Below are 13134 nucleotides of genomic sequence, written 5' to 3'. Positions count from 1 at the left end.
ATTCAGTGTTTGTCGTTTGTGATTTAATGTTTGTTGTGTGTAGTGTTTAATTCAGTGTAAAAAAGAAAATTACAATAACATAACAATTTCATTCAACTAACCGAAACACAACATTAATGTTACATAACTTAACTAATTAACTAACTTAATATTAATCTAGTAGTCGCAATGACTTCAAAGTTTCTACATCTTCGAAACTAAATAAAGAAAACTTAATAAAATATCAATAGAGCTTAGACAATTACTGTTCATAACAATATTTAATTGCTTAAGGTTATTTTCATCTTTTTGTAACAACATTTATGTGTCTTTTGGTCTTTACACTTCATGAGATATTTAACTCCCACCCACCTACCCTTACCCTTTCCATTTATGCCTTTCTTCTGGAACCCTCCAGCGGTTCTCTACCTTCAATCACCGTCACGCTATTAGGGTTTCTCTCTTCTGCCACCGGCCGGAACCGTCGCCACCGCTAGCGTATCTTCAACCACCATAGCCACACTAGCGCTGGAAATCCTGGTATTTATTACTCCGAATTTTCTCCCGTGTTTTCTTTTTCTATTCTTTCACATCGGCTCACAAACAGCATGGGTTTTGAGTTTTCAGGCAGAATAACAAACGCACCGATCATTCTTGGTGCAAACACCATCGTCGTTGCTACTGGTACCACCATCACCGCTGACAGTACCACCTTACCCTCCACCATCGCCGCTCACCGATACCATTCACTGTCTACTGCCACACTTTTGTTCCGCTCCATTTTTTCTAAAATTGATACAGTAAGAAATTTTTTCTTTTCACTTTCATTTAGGGATTTATTCTTTTATGGCTCATAGGCTTTAATTTCGAAACCTAAATCGTATCATTGTTAGGGTTTTTTGTTATTTATAAAATAAAATATACATGAGTGAAATTGGTCTGTGTAAATAATATTTAATGTACAATTATGCCAACTATAACATGCGTTTCAAGTGACAAATTGTAGGGTCATCTTAGGAATATTTTTAATTTTAATATCCTCAGCAGTCTGAAAATGACTTTTATTTATCCGTATAAAAAACAAGATTTAGCCGCCTAACATTTCTAGTTACATTAGAACGCCAACCCAAGGTTTCTTTTATACCGTACCACCAATCGTCGGTACGGAGATATGTAGCGGACAATTCCGGAACTTAATCATCTTCATAATAACAAGACGTCCGTGTGTTTAAACGGAACATTTTTTTCAAAAAGGTTAAAAGGTGTTGCAAACAAACGTCGCCAACATCAATGTCATTGAACGTAGCTTTCAAACTACAGGTATAATCGTAATCTTTCATTTCATTACGGAATTCACTTCCGTAATACACTTCGATTGAGGCAATCATCGGCATGAGGGTCAACAATTTGTGTTGAGAAGTATATTTGTGAAATTTAAGTAGAAAAACTTATTTGTGTGTGAGTTGATGAGTGTAATAATTTTGTATAAATAGAGATTTCAACCAGATTACGCTTGTCGTCCGGATAGCTTTTTCCGGACGACTAGTTGTCCGAAAAGAAAAGTCCGCGAAATTTTCTTCCTTTTTGGAGCCAAATTTTATTTGGTGAAAAAAATAATTAAAAAAATTTCTTTCCAACGATTTGGTGTCGTCCGGAAAAACCTGGTCAACATTTAAGAAAAAGTGAGACTGAAAAACTGTTTTTTTTTTTTTTTTGTCATTTAGCTGGCTTTTGTGGACGATAAAAATCGTTCGAAAAGGTGTCGCTCGAAAAAGTGTTTTTTCTAGTAGTGCGTATACTCTAAACAAAATGATATAACAGATCATGTTAACAACTTGATCATATTTAAACTAGATTATACTCGTATTAGTTAAAAAAAAATAATAATAAAATCTTGGAACCCACATATAAGACAATTGCTAGCATGTGCAAGAGTTTGTATCAGAGTGCCGACCTTTTTAAAATATGTGCAAGAGTTGGCATAAAAAAATTGCCTTCCTGGTGCTTTCAATTGTGGAAGAGTTTGACACTAATCAAAAGTTCAAAAACTTCATTTTCCCATATTATATATTTTCCACTCAAACTAGAACCCTTTTCTTTCTTGCTTTATTAATTTTCTCTTGATTAACAGAATATGGAAGATTCTAGTCATGTTTCAAAACGAAGAAATCAATGTGAGGTTACACCAGAAGATACAAGGCAAAGTTACTGATCAAGGAAAAATGATAAACAAAAAACCAAAAACAAAGAAATCAATGTGAGGTGACACCAGAAGAAACACCGAAACGAAGTGGGAGACACTGGTTTTAAAAAGAAATGAGCACAACTCCGTATACTCCTAAACAAAATGATATAAAAAAATCATGCTAACAACCGTATACTCTAAACAAAATGATATAACAGATCGTGCTAACAACTTGATCATATTTAAACTAGATTGAATTAGTTAAAAAAAAAAAAAAAGGACATCTTGGAACCCACATATACGACAATTGCTAGCATGTGCAAGAGTTTGTATCAGAGTGCCGACCTTTTTTAAAATACGTGCAAGAGTTGGTATAAAAAAATTGCCTTCCTGGTGCTTTGAATTGTGCAAGAGTTTGACAGTAATCAAAAGTTCAAAAACTTCATTTTCCCATATTATATATATATATATATATATATATATTTTCCACTCAAACTAGAACCCTTTTCTTTCTTGCTTTGTTAATTTTCTCTTGATTAACAGAATATGGAATCTGAAATTACAGAACTTGCTCACTTACGTATCCCACTTCAGAAAGTAGTAGATGCAACCAACAACTTTTCTGATAAGAATATCATTGGGAAAGGTGGTTTTGGGTATGTTTACAAAGGGAAACTTGAGCATGAGGGACAGATGATTAAAATTGCAGCCCGGAGGTTAGATCGTAAGCATGGGCACGGAGACGTTGAATTCTGGACAGAGGTTTTTTCGCTTTCTCGTTTCCCAGGGTTTTTTTATATAGTCAATATGATTGGGTTTTGTGACGAAAAAGGTGAGAAGATCGTCATAAACCATCATTATCCCAGAGGAAGTCTCTCAAGGTATATAAGTGACCCTTTCACCCTCAACGCGAACCTAAGGTTCGTTATTGCTGTCACGATTTGCATGGGAATAACCAACGTTCATACTAATTATATGATACACCGTAACATTAATAGCTTCACAATCTTATTAGATGATAATAAGAAGAAGACGAGGTTATCAGGATTTGAATATTCTATCAAACATTCAAAGGAACGAAGGAGCCAAGTTGTGAACTCGGTAGCGATTGGCACACGAGGGTATATCGACCCCGCTATTGAAACGTATGGAGGTGTAAATCACAAGTCAGATATGTACTCATTTGGTGTTGTTTTATTCGAATTATTGTGTGGGAGGAAAGCACTCGAAGATAATACGTTGCTAGCTCCACTCGCCAAATCTCATTATGAAAACGGAACACTCAAGGATCTAATTCATCCGGATCTATGGAATCAAATGAGTCCGGAATCATTCGATCGGTTTTCAAAAGCGGCATATTCTTGCTTACAAGAGAATCCAGCATTACGCCCAGAAACAGGACATCTTCGGATGCTACTTGAGGAAGCAAGATATTTACAAGTAAGATCCTGTATACCTCTGTGTTTTTGTCAACTTCATATTTTTATTCTTGACTTTTTATTCATTATTATTATTATTATTATTATTATTATTATATATATATATATATATATATATATATATATAATATATATATATATATTTTTGAAGTAAACAATTAATTTGAGACACGTTAAAAAGTATATGATTACTATACAATAGAAAAGGAATATAAGGATGTATATTTAATTGATTTAAAGCATTGGTTTTCACATTTTTAAATGTTTCAATTGTGAAAATCAAATCTTAAAAGTTTGGTGTTGTAGTTAGAAGAGTCTTTAGAATGGAGGTGTAGTGTGTTTGGTGTAGTTATGTTTTCCGGTGGTATTAAGGTGTGATATGTTATAATCACATAGACTTGTCAGAGTAACTATCGAATTATTCAAATAAGCACACTACTCGGGTTCAATTCCTAACTATGTCAAATTGTTCGAAAAAGAAATGTGATTAGAGGGTGCGTATAATGCGCAATTCACCCAGTACTAGATCTTACGTTCGTGGGGCTTGATTCCCAAAGTTTTACCTTTTATGGGAGAGGCAATGCGTTCGTTCATTCGTGGTTTACTCATTTACTCAAAAAGAAAATAAAAAAAGGTGTGATATGTTATGGAGTTGTAATGGTGGCACACGCTTGTTGTGTGTCATTTTAATTTTAATAAATATAAATATAAATATTGCCTTGAGAAAAAACTAATATAAATTGTTTTTGTTAAGGGAGTTAATCCTTGCACATTAATTCTTATCCACTAATTTTATCTGTACACACTAAATTATTCAAACTACCTACGCCGTATTTTACCTTTGAACAGCTTTTAATTTAGCTTATCTTATTAAATATTAAATTAATTTATATGTATTTATATTTATTTATTATCTTTATATTTATATTTATATTTATATTTATATTTATATTAATATTAAATTTACAAAACACAACCGGACATTCAACGACTATCAAACCTACCCATTTATTTATTTCTTTTGCCAGTTGTGACAAAGCATCAAATGGTTCAAACCCATTCGTGGACTCTACATGTTCTTCAGAACTGATAGGTTTTTGAGGTGATATATTGGAACTTGATGAAGAGGGTTTCTAAGATGGAGCGGGTGGGTATTTGGGTTCCGGGTCGGGTTGGGTTAATATTTACTTGATTTGAAAGAATCGAAGAAGATGATGAACCCAAAGCCCTACCTTCGCCTTTGAGGCCACATGCAATGGTTTCACTCTTTCACACTCATTTTACCCGCCACATCAGCGCCACATCATCACAAACCCTTTAACATTTCTTTCACATTCCTTTCACTAAACACCCACAATCATAAACTTCACTACCACACTTTACCCATTTTTTATTATTATTTAAAACTTAAAATATAAATATAAATAACATTTATAAACTAAAAAAACAAATAACACGAATTACATTTAAAAAAAAAAGTACAAAAAAAAAAATAACACGATTACATAAAAAAACGAGTACAAATAAAAAAAACACACAAATACATATAAAAAAAGAGTACAAAAAAAAACACACGAATACATTAAAAAAAAAAACTAGATACCGATTAATCGGTATAATAACCATCCGCACTACCATCGGTTTCGTGAGGAAGATCGTCCCAAATGTGTTTGGTATACAACACGACATTTGTGGATTTGATTATTGCGGTTCCGAGTAGCCACGCTCATTTATCGTTATCTTGAAGCCACTCGAACACCTTGTTCTCGGGATTCCAATATGCAAACTGCGAAATCTCATCGCAGTGCGCGTTTCGCCTTAAGTAATCAAACATTTCGTCAACTCGAAGCCCATTGACCGGCACATCCGCATAATCGACCCGTCCACCGTCGTAGCGGTTCATGTCATCGGAAAACAAACCGCCGCCGTGAATCTCGAACGTAACAATGTTTCCGAAAGCCATTTTTGATTATAAAAGATTGAGAGTGAAATGGGTTTGAAAAATAAAAATTGAGAGTGAAATGAAGTTTGGAAGTGTAAAAATTTGAGTGTAATGTGTATATATATATGAAATGGGTAGGAAGAAAAAAAAAAAAAACAAACCTGAACACTAGCCGTTGGGAAAATGAAAAAAAAAGGATGTGGGCCCCACAATTTCACAGGGTGGCTGGCGGTCCTAGTGGCGATTCGGTGGTGGTGGTGGTGAGCCAGGTGGCGGTGGGTGGCGGTCTCTCTCACTCATCACTGCATGTGGCCTGAATCCACAGAGGATGAAGAACTAAGAACTCCTAAAATAAAATTATAAATCCCTTCATTATATCTTTCATAGAATCATATCACCCATCTTACGAGATACATAAATAGAAAAATACGAGTAGCTAATTTTGAAAAATTGATTAATTGACATATTGAAGTTCATCAGGATGCAACTAATTGAAGTTTATCAATTAGAAATGCCCTATGTTTGTATTTTTGTAGGGCTATGCTTTTGTGGGCAGGCTTTATACCTGTGCCTTTGCTTGTATCTGAATTTTTTATTAATAGTATAATCTTTCTTTTACCTAAAAAAATAAATAAATAAACTAATTGAGTGGGAGTGTTTATTATATTATATTATATTATATTATATTATATTATATTAATATTAATATTAATATTATATTATACCTATATTTAAAAGACATAGGATAAATAAATAGTACCCGTGGTACTTTCGACTTTATATTAATATTAATATTATATTATACCTATATTTAGAAGACATAGGATAAATAAATAGTACCCCGGGGTACTTTCGACTTTTCGCATTTTTTCCCTGCCCCAAATTGAACAACAAAACCCTCACACTTTATATAAAAAATCAAACTCACCCCTCAAACAGGGGGATAAAATGTCAAATACTCATTCTTATAAAAAATCTCAAACAAACTCCACCCAAATATTTAACCGGCCATATCTTTGCTCTCGCAACGAGTTAAATTTTTCCGCCTCCATCGTTAAACTCGAAATAATTTTAGGAACACAATGTCACTAGCTATACGCAAAAAGGACGCTTTTTAAAAAACGCTAAATATTTGGGGTACTTTTCATACACGTTAATTCTCCGTTAAATTTTTAAAAGTCGACAATTTCATAGCGAAACGCGGAGATGCACATATATTGTTAATTTAAAATAACTTTTAAATCTTTCACGGGTTATACCTTTTAGTTCGACTCGAGTTGCGCTTCAACGACATCATCGTTAACCACAAAATGATTTTACAAACTAAACACAATAAAATACATTGAAAACCGAACCCCCGCCGTGAAGCGAGGGCTCGAACACTAATTTTTATCAAGTCTTTGATTAAAATAAATTGTTTTAGGAACGGTTTAATTTGCCGGTGAAGAATTGAACTTTATGAAGTCTTGTTTGGAGTGTGTTTTGATAATTTTAAAAAGTCAAATATTAATATTGGGATTTTTGCTAACGAATGTCCTTAGAATGTCGTTAATATACATACGAATGTCCATAGAATGTCGTTAATATGCTTTAAACGGTTGTACATAGCAGTTACTATTAATTTGGTGGTGGTGTTTACACGAATGTGTGGTGGTGTTTACACGAATGTAGAACTGCTTAAAGCGTGTTGTTTTTAGCCCACCACCATACATGGAGGTTCCCATAAACTTATATACACATATTTATTTATTTTTTTTCATTTTTTGATGTATGACACAATGAATCTATTGGCTCCAACATGTACTTTCTATATATAATATGTCTTTTCTAACGCAACTATTAGGGTTGTCAAAACTATCGTTATCGTGCGTAAAATCATTGTACAATTTAGTAACTGCTATTTAATAGTAAAATAAATTGCTATGTACAAGAACTTTAAGCAGGTTAATGACAAGCCTTAGAACTATCAATAATTTAATTTTTTTTCTTTAATAATATGTTCCTTTATTTTTTTTTATTTTTTTTTTTGAAAGGCAAAAACTTTTATTGATAATAAAAGAGAATACATGGAGGATGGCATGCATAGAGAGCATACATGCTACAAACATAAATGTACAAGAAAATATATAGAAACGAACACGAAACCTAGACGCACACGAACAATTACTATAACAAACTACCCCTTAGACGTGATCATCAAAGATTAGGGGATTCAATAGCCACCGATTCCAATCGAAATTGGTTTTTTTGCACCGAGATGATATCCACAGGAAACTAAGCGACTGGATTTCGCTCAAAGCAAGCGGGGCATTCCAATCCTTATTCTTGAAAATCCTTTCATTCCTTTTCTTCCAAATTGTGTACCCCGCTACCCATTCGATGGCTTGCCACACCTTTTGACTAACATGAGCCGAATTTACCCCATTGCCGATGAACATATCACCTATCGAGGAGAACGAGACATTTATGTTGCACCATTTGAGAATTCTAACCCATAAATCTTTCGTCTTTGGGCACTCGAGAATCATATGCTGGATCGACTCTATCTCATTCAAACACAGGGGACATAGGACCGAATCGAGATCGATCCCTCTCCTATCTAATTCCATACGAATCGGAAGCTTGCCTCTTTTTAGTCTCCAAATGAAAATGCCTAGCTTTTGGGGTATATAATTATTGCGCATTGTGGCATGATACGGAATGCTCTGCTCAAGTATTATGGAGTTCAATTGGGCCGAGAATACCTTAGTTGTATACATACCACTACCATGTAAAGACCACACCCATTTATCCTTTTGATTTGTAACACCATCATGGGGAATCAAAGCCGCCAGCATCTGATTAAAATCGTCCAAAGTACGTCCAGAAGGGACCCTCGACCATTGAACATTTAGAGTCTTTTCAGCATCGTTGGCCCATAACCGATCCGAAACTGCAGCCTCTTTGTTTGCCTCAAACCTAAACAGTCTCTGGAATTTATCGCATAGCCTTTCGGTATTATTCCACCAATAGTCTCTGGAATATGTTCCTTTATATACTTAGGCGTATAATGTGACACATTAAAGTGATCATCTTATCTACCTTATGGACTATTTTGTTAGGAAGAGGGGATCGCCTGGACGTTGGGAGTTACAAATTTGAGAGAAAAACAACTCTATTACTCACAAAAATAGATTTACAGAGTATTACAAAACTCAAAAACAAAAAACTCTCAAAACTCACACACACTATCTAGGTTGTGATTACACTTCTCTGAGTGATTTGGGATGATTTACAACTGAGGTTTGCACCTCTATTTATAGTAAAAATTTTATGGCGGTGAAATGGTGTGAACGGAGAAGGTTGGCGGCCGTCATCGTTATCAACTTTGCTACTTCCATATGAGTTGTCAAGGTTTCCTACTTTGAATATCTAGAAGGTGGGCTTCTAGATTGTAGGATAGAAATCTTCAATTCTCCCCCTCCAGCCGAATTCACAAATATTCCAGTTATGTCTCTGCATAACTCCAACTTCTCTCGAGTCACCACCTTTGTCAACATATCCGCAGGATTTTCCTCAGTATGGATCTTCACTAGTCTCAACAGTTGTCGATCAATTACCTCCCGTATCCAATGATAGCGAATATCAATATGTTTTGTACGGGAATGGTACATGGAGTTCTTGCTCAAATCTAGAGCACTCAGACTGTCACAATATACCTTGTACTCCTTTTGCTTGATTCCAAATTCTTGAAGATAACGCTTTAACCACAACATTTCTTTTCCAGCTTCTGCGGCAGCAATATACTCTGCTTCAGTTGTGGATAATGCAACACACTTCTGTAGTCTTGACTGCCATGAAACGGCTCCCCCTGCAAAAGTGTAAATGAATCCTGAAGTAGATTTCCTACTATCAGGATCTCCGGCCATATCCGCATCTGTATAGCCTTCCAAGATTGGATCAGCTCCCCCGTAACAAAGACATAGATTCTTTGTACCTTTAAGATATCTGAGAATCTATTTTACCGCATTCCAATGCTCTTTCCCGGGGTTGGAGAGAAAACGACTCACCGTTCCCACTGCATGAGCAATATCGGGCCTTGTACACACCATCGCATACATCAAACTTCCAACTGCTGAAGAATATGGTATTGAAGACATCTCCCCGATCTCTTCCTTTGATGAGGGACAAGAACTCTTGCTTAACTTGAAATGGTTAGCTAATGGAATGCTAACAGGTTTGGCATTGTTCATATTGAAACGTGAAAGTACTCGTTCAATATACTTCTCCTGAGATAGCCATAACCTTCTATTCTTCCTATCTCGGGTAATCTGCATTCCCAAAATTTGTTAAGCCTGTCCTAAGTCTTTCATGTCAAAAGACTTAGAGAGTTCCTTCTTCAGCTGGTTGATCTTCGTTGCGTCTTTCCCTACGATCAAAATATCATCTACATAAAGTAGAAGAGCAACGAAATCTCTTTCAGAAAACTTCTGAATGTAGACACACTCATCTGCTGCAGTTTTTTTGTACCCGTGACTCACCATGCACGAGTCAAACTTCTTGTACCACTGCCTAGGTGCCTGCTTTAAACCGTATAAACTTTTCTTCAGCTTGTATACGAGGTTATCTCCTGAAACTTCAAAACCTTCCGGCTGCTCCATGTAAATTTCTTCATGTAAATCTCCATGAAGAAAGCTGTCTTTACATCCATCTGTTCAAGCTCCAAGTTCATACTTGCGACCAATCCAAGTATGACTCTAATTGAAGTCATCTTGACTACTGGTGAAAATATCTCGTCAAAATCAATCCCTTTCTTCTGTTGGAATCCTTTGACTACAAGCCGTGCTTTGTATTTCACCACTTTTCCACTACCATCTTTTTTCAGCTTGAACACCCATTTGTTTTTCAGTGCCTTCTTCCCGCGTGGAAGTTCTACAATCTCATAAGTTGGATTTTTCTGCAGAGAATCCATCTCATCCTGCATTGCGAGCAATCATTTTTCATTATCCTTATGAGTTGCTGCTTCATGAAAACTCTCCGGTTCTCCATCTTCAGTAAGTAGAAGGTACTCGGATTCTGGATATCTACTCGATGGAATCCGACCTCGTTCAGATCTACGAACTTCTGGAACATTCTGAGGAGATCCACCATCATCTTGACCTTGTGATGGTGCTGGAACGTCTAGCAGATGGGGTTGTGGCTCCCCCTGCTCAGCATCGTCATTTTCCTCATTATCTTCTACTTCCGGTATTTCTTCTTGCACTGAAAATTCATTTATCATGAATGATTCCGTTGTTGCCTCTAGCACCTGAGCAGCAACATTTGTCTTCTGAGATATTGTGGGCTTTTCAATATCTTCTATTGTCTGGCTTTCATGGAACACCACGTCCTACTTCTGATTACCTTTTTCTCCTTTGGATCCCATAATCTGTATCCAAATTCTTCATCTCCATAGCCTATGAATATGCATGGAGTGGTCCTTGCATCCAGCTTCTGCCTGAGCTCCTTGGATACATGTGCGTACGCCAAACATCCAAATACTCTTAAGTGAGAGTATGATGGATCCTTTCCAAACCAAAGTTTCTCTGGAACTTCAAAATTCAGTGGTACTGATGGAGATCGGTTGATCAAATAACAAGCGGCTCTGACTGCTTCTCCCCAGAATGGCTTTGGCAGCTTAGCCATACTGAGCATGCTCCGAACATGTTCCATGATTGTTCGGTTCATTCTTTCTGCTATACCATTGTGTTGAGGGGTACGTGGGACCGTCTTCTCATGTCGGATGCCATATGATCTGCAATAGGCATCGAACTGTCTGGAAGAGTATTCACCGCCGTTGTCGGATCGAAGACACTTTAACTTATTTCCCGTCTCACGTTCTACCATGACATGGAACTGTTTGAAGTAATCGAAAACCTGGTCCTTCGTCCGCAAGAAATATACCCACACCTTTCGAGAAGCATCATCGATAAACGTCAGAAAATATCGATTACCGCCAATTGATTCAACCTCTAAGGGACCGCAAACATCAGAGTGTACCAGACTGAGTAATTCTGATTTCTTGTTGAAGATGAATTAAACGAGACTCTATGCTACTTACCAAACAGACAATGATTGCAAGGATCTAGTGCAGCGTCCTTGTCTACATTGATAAGCTTCTTCTTTATTAGGGTAGACAACCCTTTCTCACTCATGTGACCGAGTCTCTGGTGCCATAAATTTTGTGAAGCCTCATTTTCTGCAACATTAATACTGTCTGTGCAGATCTTCACATGAGTCTTGTACAGTGTGCCACAAATGTGTCCTCGAGCGACTATCATAGCGCCTCTTGACAATTTCCATGTGCCTCTACTGAAATGACTATCATAGCCCTGTTTGTCGAGAGCTACCCCAGAAAGTAAATTCAGCCGAAGATCTGGCACATGGCGGACATCCTTCAGAGTGATTGTGCTCCCGGAACTTGTCTTTATCCTGACATCTCCAATTCCGACAATCTCAGCGGAACTGGAATTTTCCATCTTCACAGCTCCAAAGTCGCCAGCTTTGTATGTTGTGAAGTATTCCTTGTATGGAGTCACGTGGTAGGAAGCTGCAGTATCTACCACCCATTATGTTTCTTCTCGTGAGACGTGAAGGCATGTCTCATCATAGGTTGAACAATAAGCTACATCACCAGAGATAGTCACTAATGTTTCTCCACCCTTATTCTTCGGCTGTGAACTGCTTTGACCTTGTTCCTCTTTCAATCTATAGCAGTTCTTCTTCATATATCCCTCTAATCCACAATGATGACATTTATATGTTGGTTTTCTGCCATCAGCTGACCTACCCCTGCTCTTGCTTCTGCCTCTCCATTTATTTTTGCTACTCATTCGCTGTCTCCCCCGATTCTCTGTGACAAAGGCATGGGTCTGATCTGTGCCCATGTCCTTTCTCCTTGCCTCTTCACTGAATAGGGCATCCTTGACCATTGACATGGTAAGTTTGCCATTCGGGGCTGAGTTGCTGAGTGTTACTACCAGCGTTTCCCAACTATCGGGAAGGGAACTAAGTAGCAGTAGCGCCTGAACTTCATCGCCAAGCGGCATCTCTACAGAAGATAACTGGTTGACCAAGCTCTGGAATTCACTGGTATGCTCGGCAACTGAAGTTCCATTTTTGAGCTTCATGTTGACTAAACGCCTCATCAGCAGGGCTTTATTTCGAGCAGTCTTGGCCTGATACATGTCCTCCAACTTTTTTCAGAGGACATATGCGTCTGTCTCTTGTGCAACATGGTGGAAGACACTATGATCAATCCATTGACGGATCTGACCAATAGTTTTTCGGTTTGATTTATTCCACTCTTTCTCTTTGGCAGAATCAGGGTTTATACCCTTTAATTCAATAGGATCGAACAAATCCTTACAGCTGAGGAGATCTTCCATCCGAGGTTTCCACACCGTGTAGTTTGTGGCTGTGAGCATAATCATAGCTCCGGAAGATGATGTTGACTCTTCTGTGGACATTATCACCTTACAAATAATTTTTCAACACAAACGGGGTTGAATTGTAGAAAACAGAGATCACCGTTACGTCCGGAACGGTTGAAAAGGGTGGAATAGACACTT

The 13134-nt window shown here is 37.0% G+C and overlaps 1 protein-coding gene across 2 annotated transcripts in view; it reads left to right on the top strand.

The window, feature by feature from the left end:
* Positions 1-3424: 3424 nt before the first annotated feature.
* The window catches only part of LOC139877661 (PTI1-like tyrosine-protein kinase 2), a 37764-nt gene continuing 28054 nt past the window's right edge, over positions 3425-13134 (top strand). For both annotated transcript variants that reach the window (XM_071865094.1, XM_071865093.1), the window contains exon 1: positions 3425-3604. The gene's annotated coding sequence lies outside the window, so the exon portion shown is untranslated. The remainder of the gene's footprint in view (positions 3605-13134) is intronic.

Source organism: Rutidosis leptorrhynchoides, chromosome 11, assembly GCF_046630445.1.
Source record: "Rutidosis leptorrhynchoides isolate AG116_Rl617_1_P2 chromosome 11, CSIRO_AGI_Rlap_v1, whole genome shotgun sequence".
NCBI classification, from domain to species: domain Eukaryota; kingdom Viridiplantae; phylum Streptophyta; class Magnoliopsida; order Asterales; family Asteraceae; genus Rutidosis; species Rutidosis leptorrhynchoides.
Note: the sequence above shows the minus strand (reverse complement) of the source record. Positions and strands in the feature narration are given on the sequence as shown.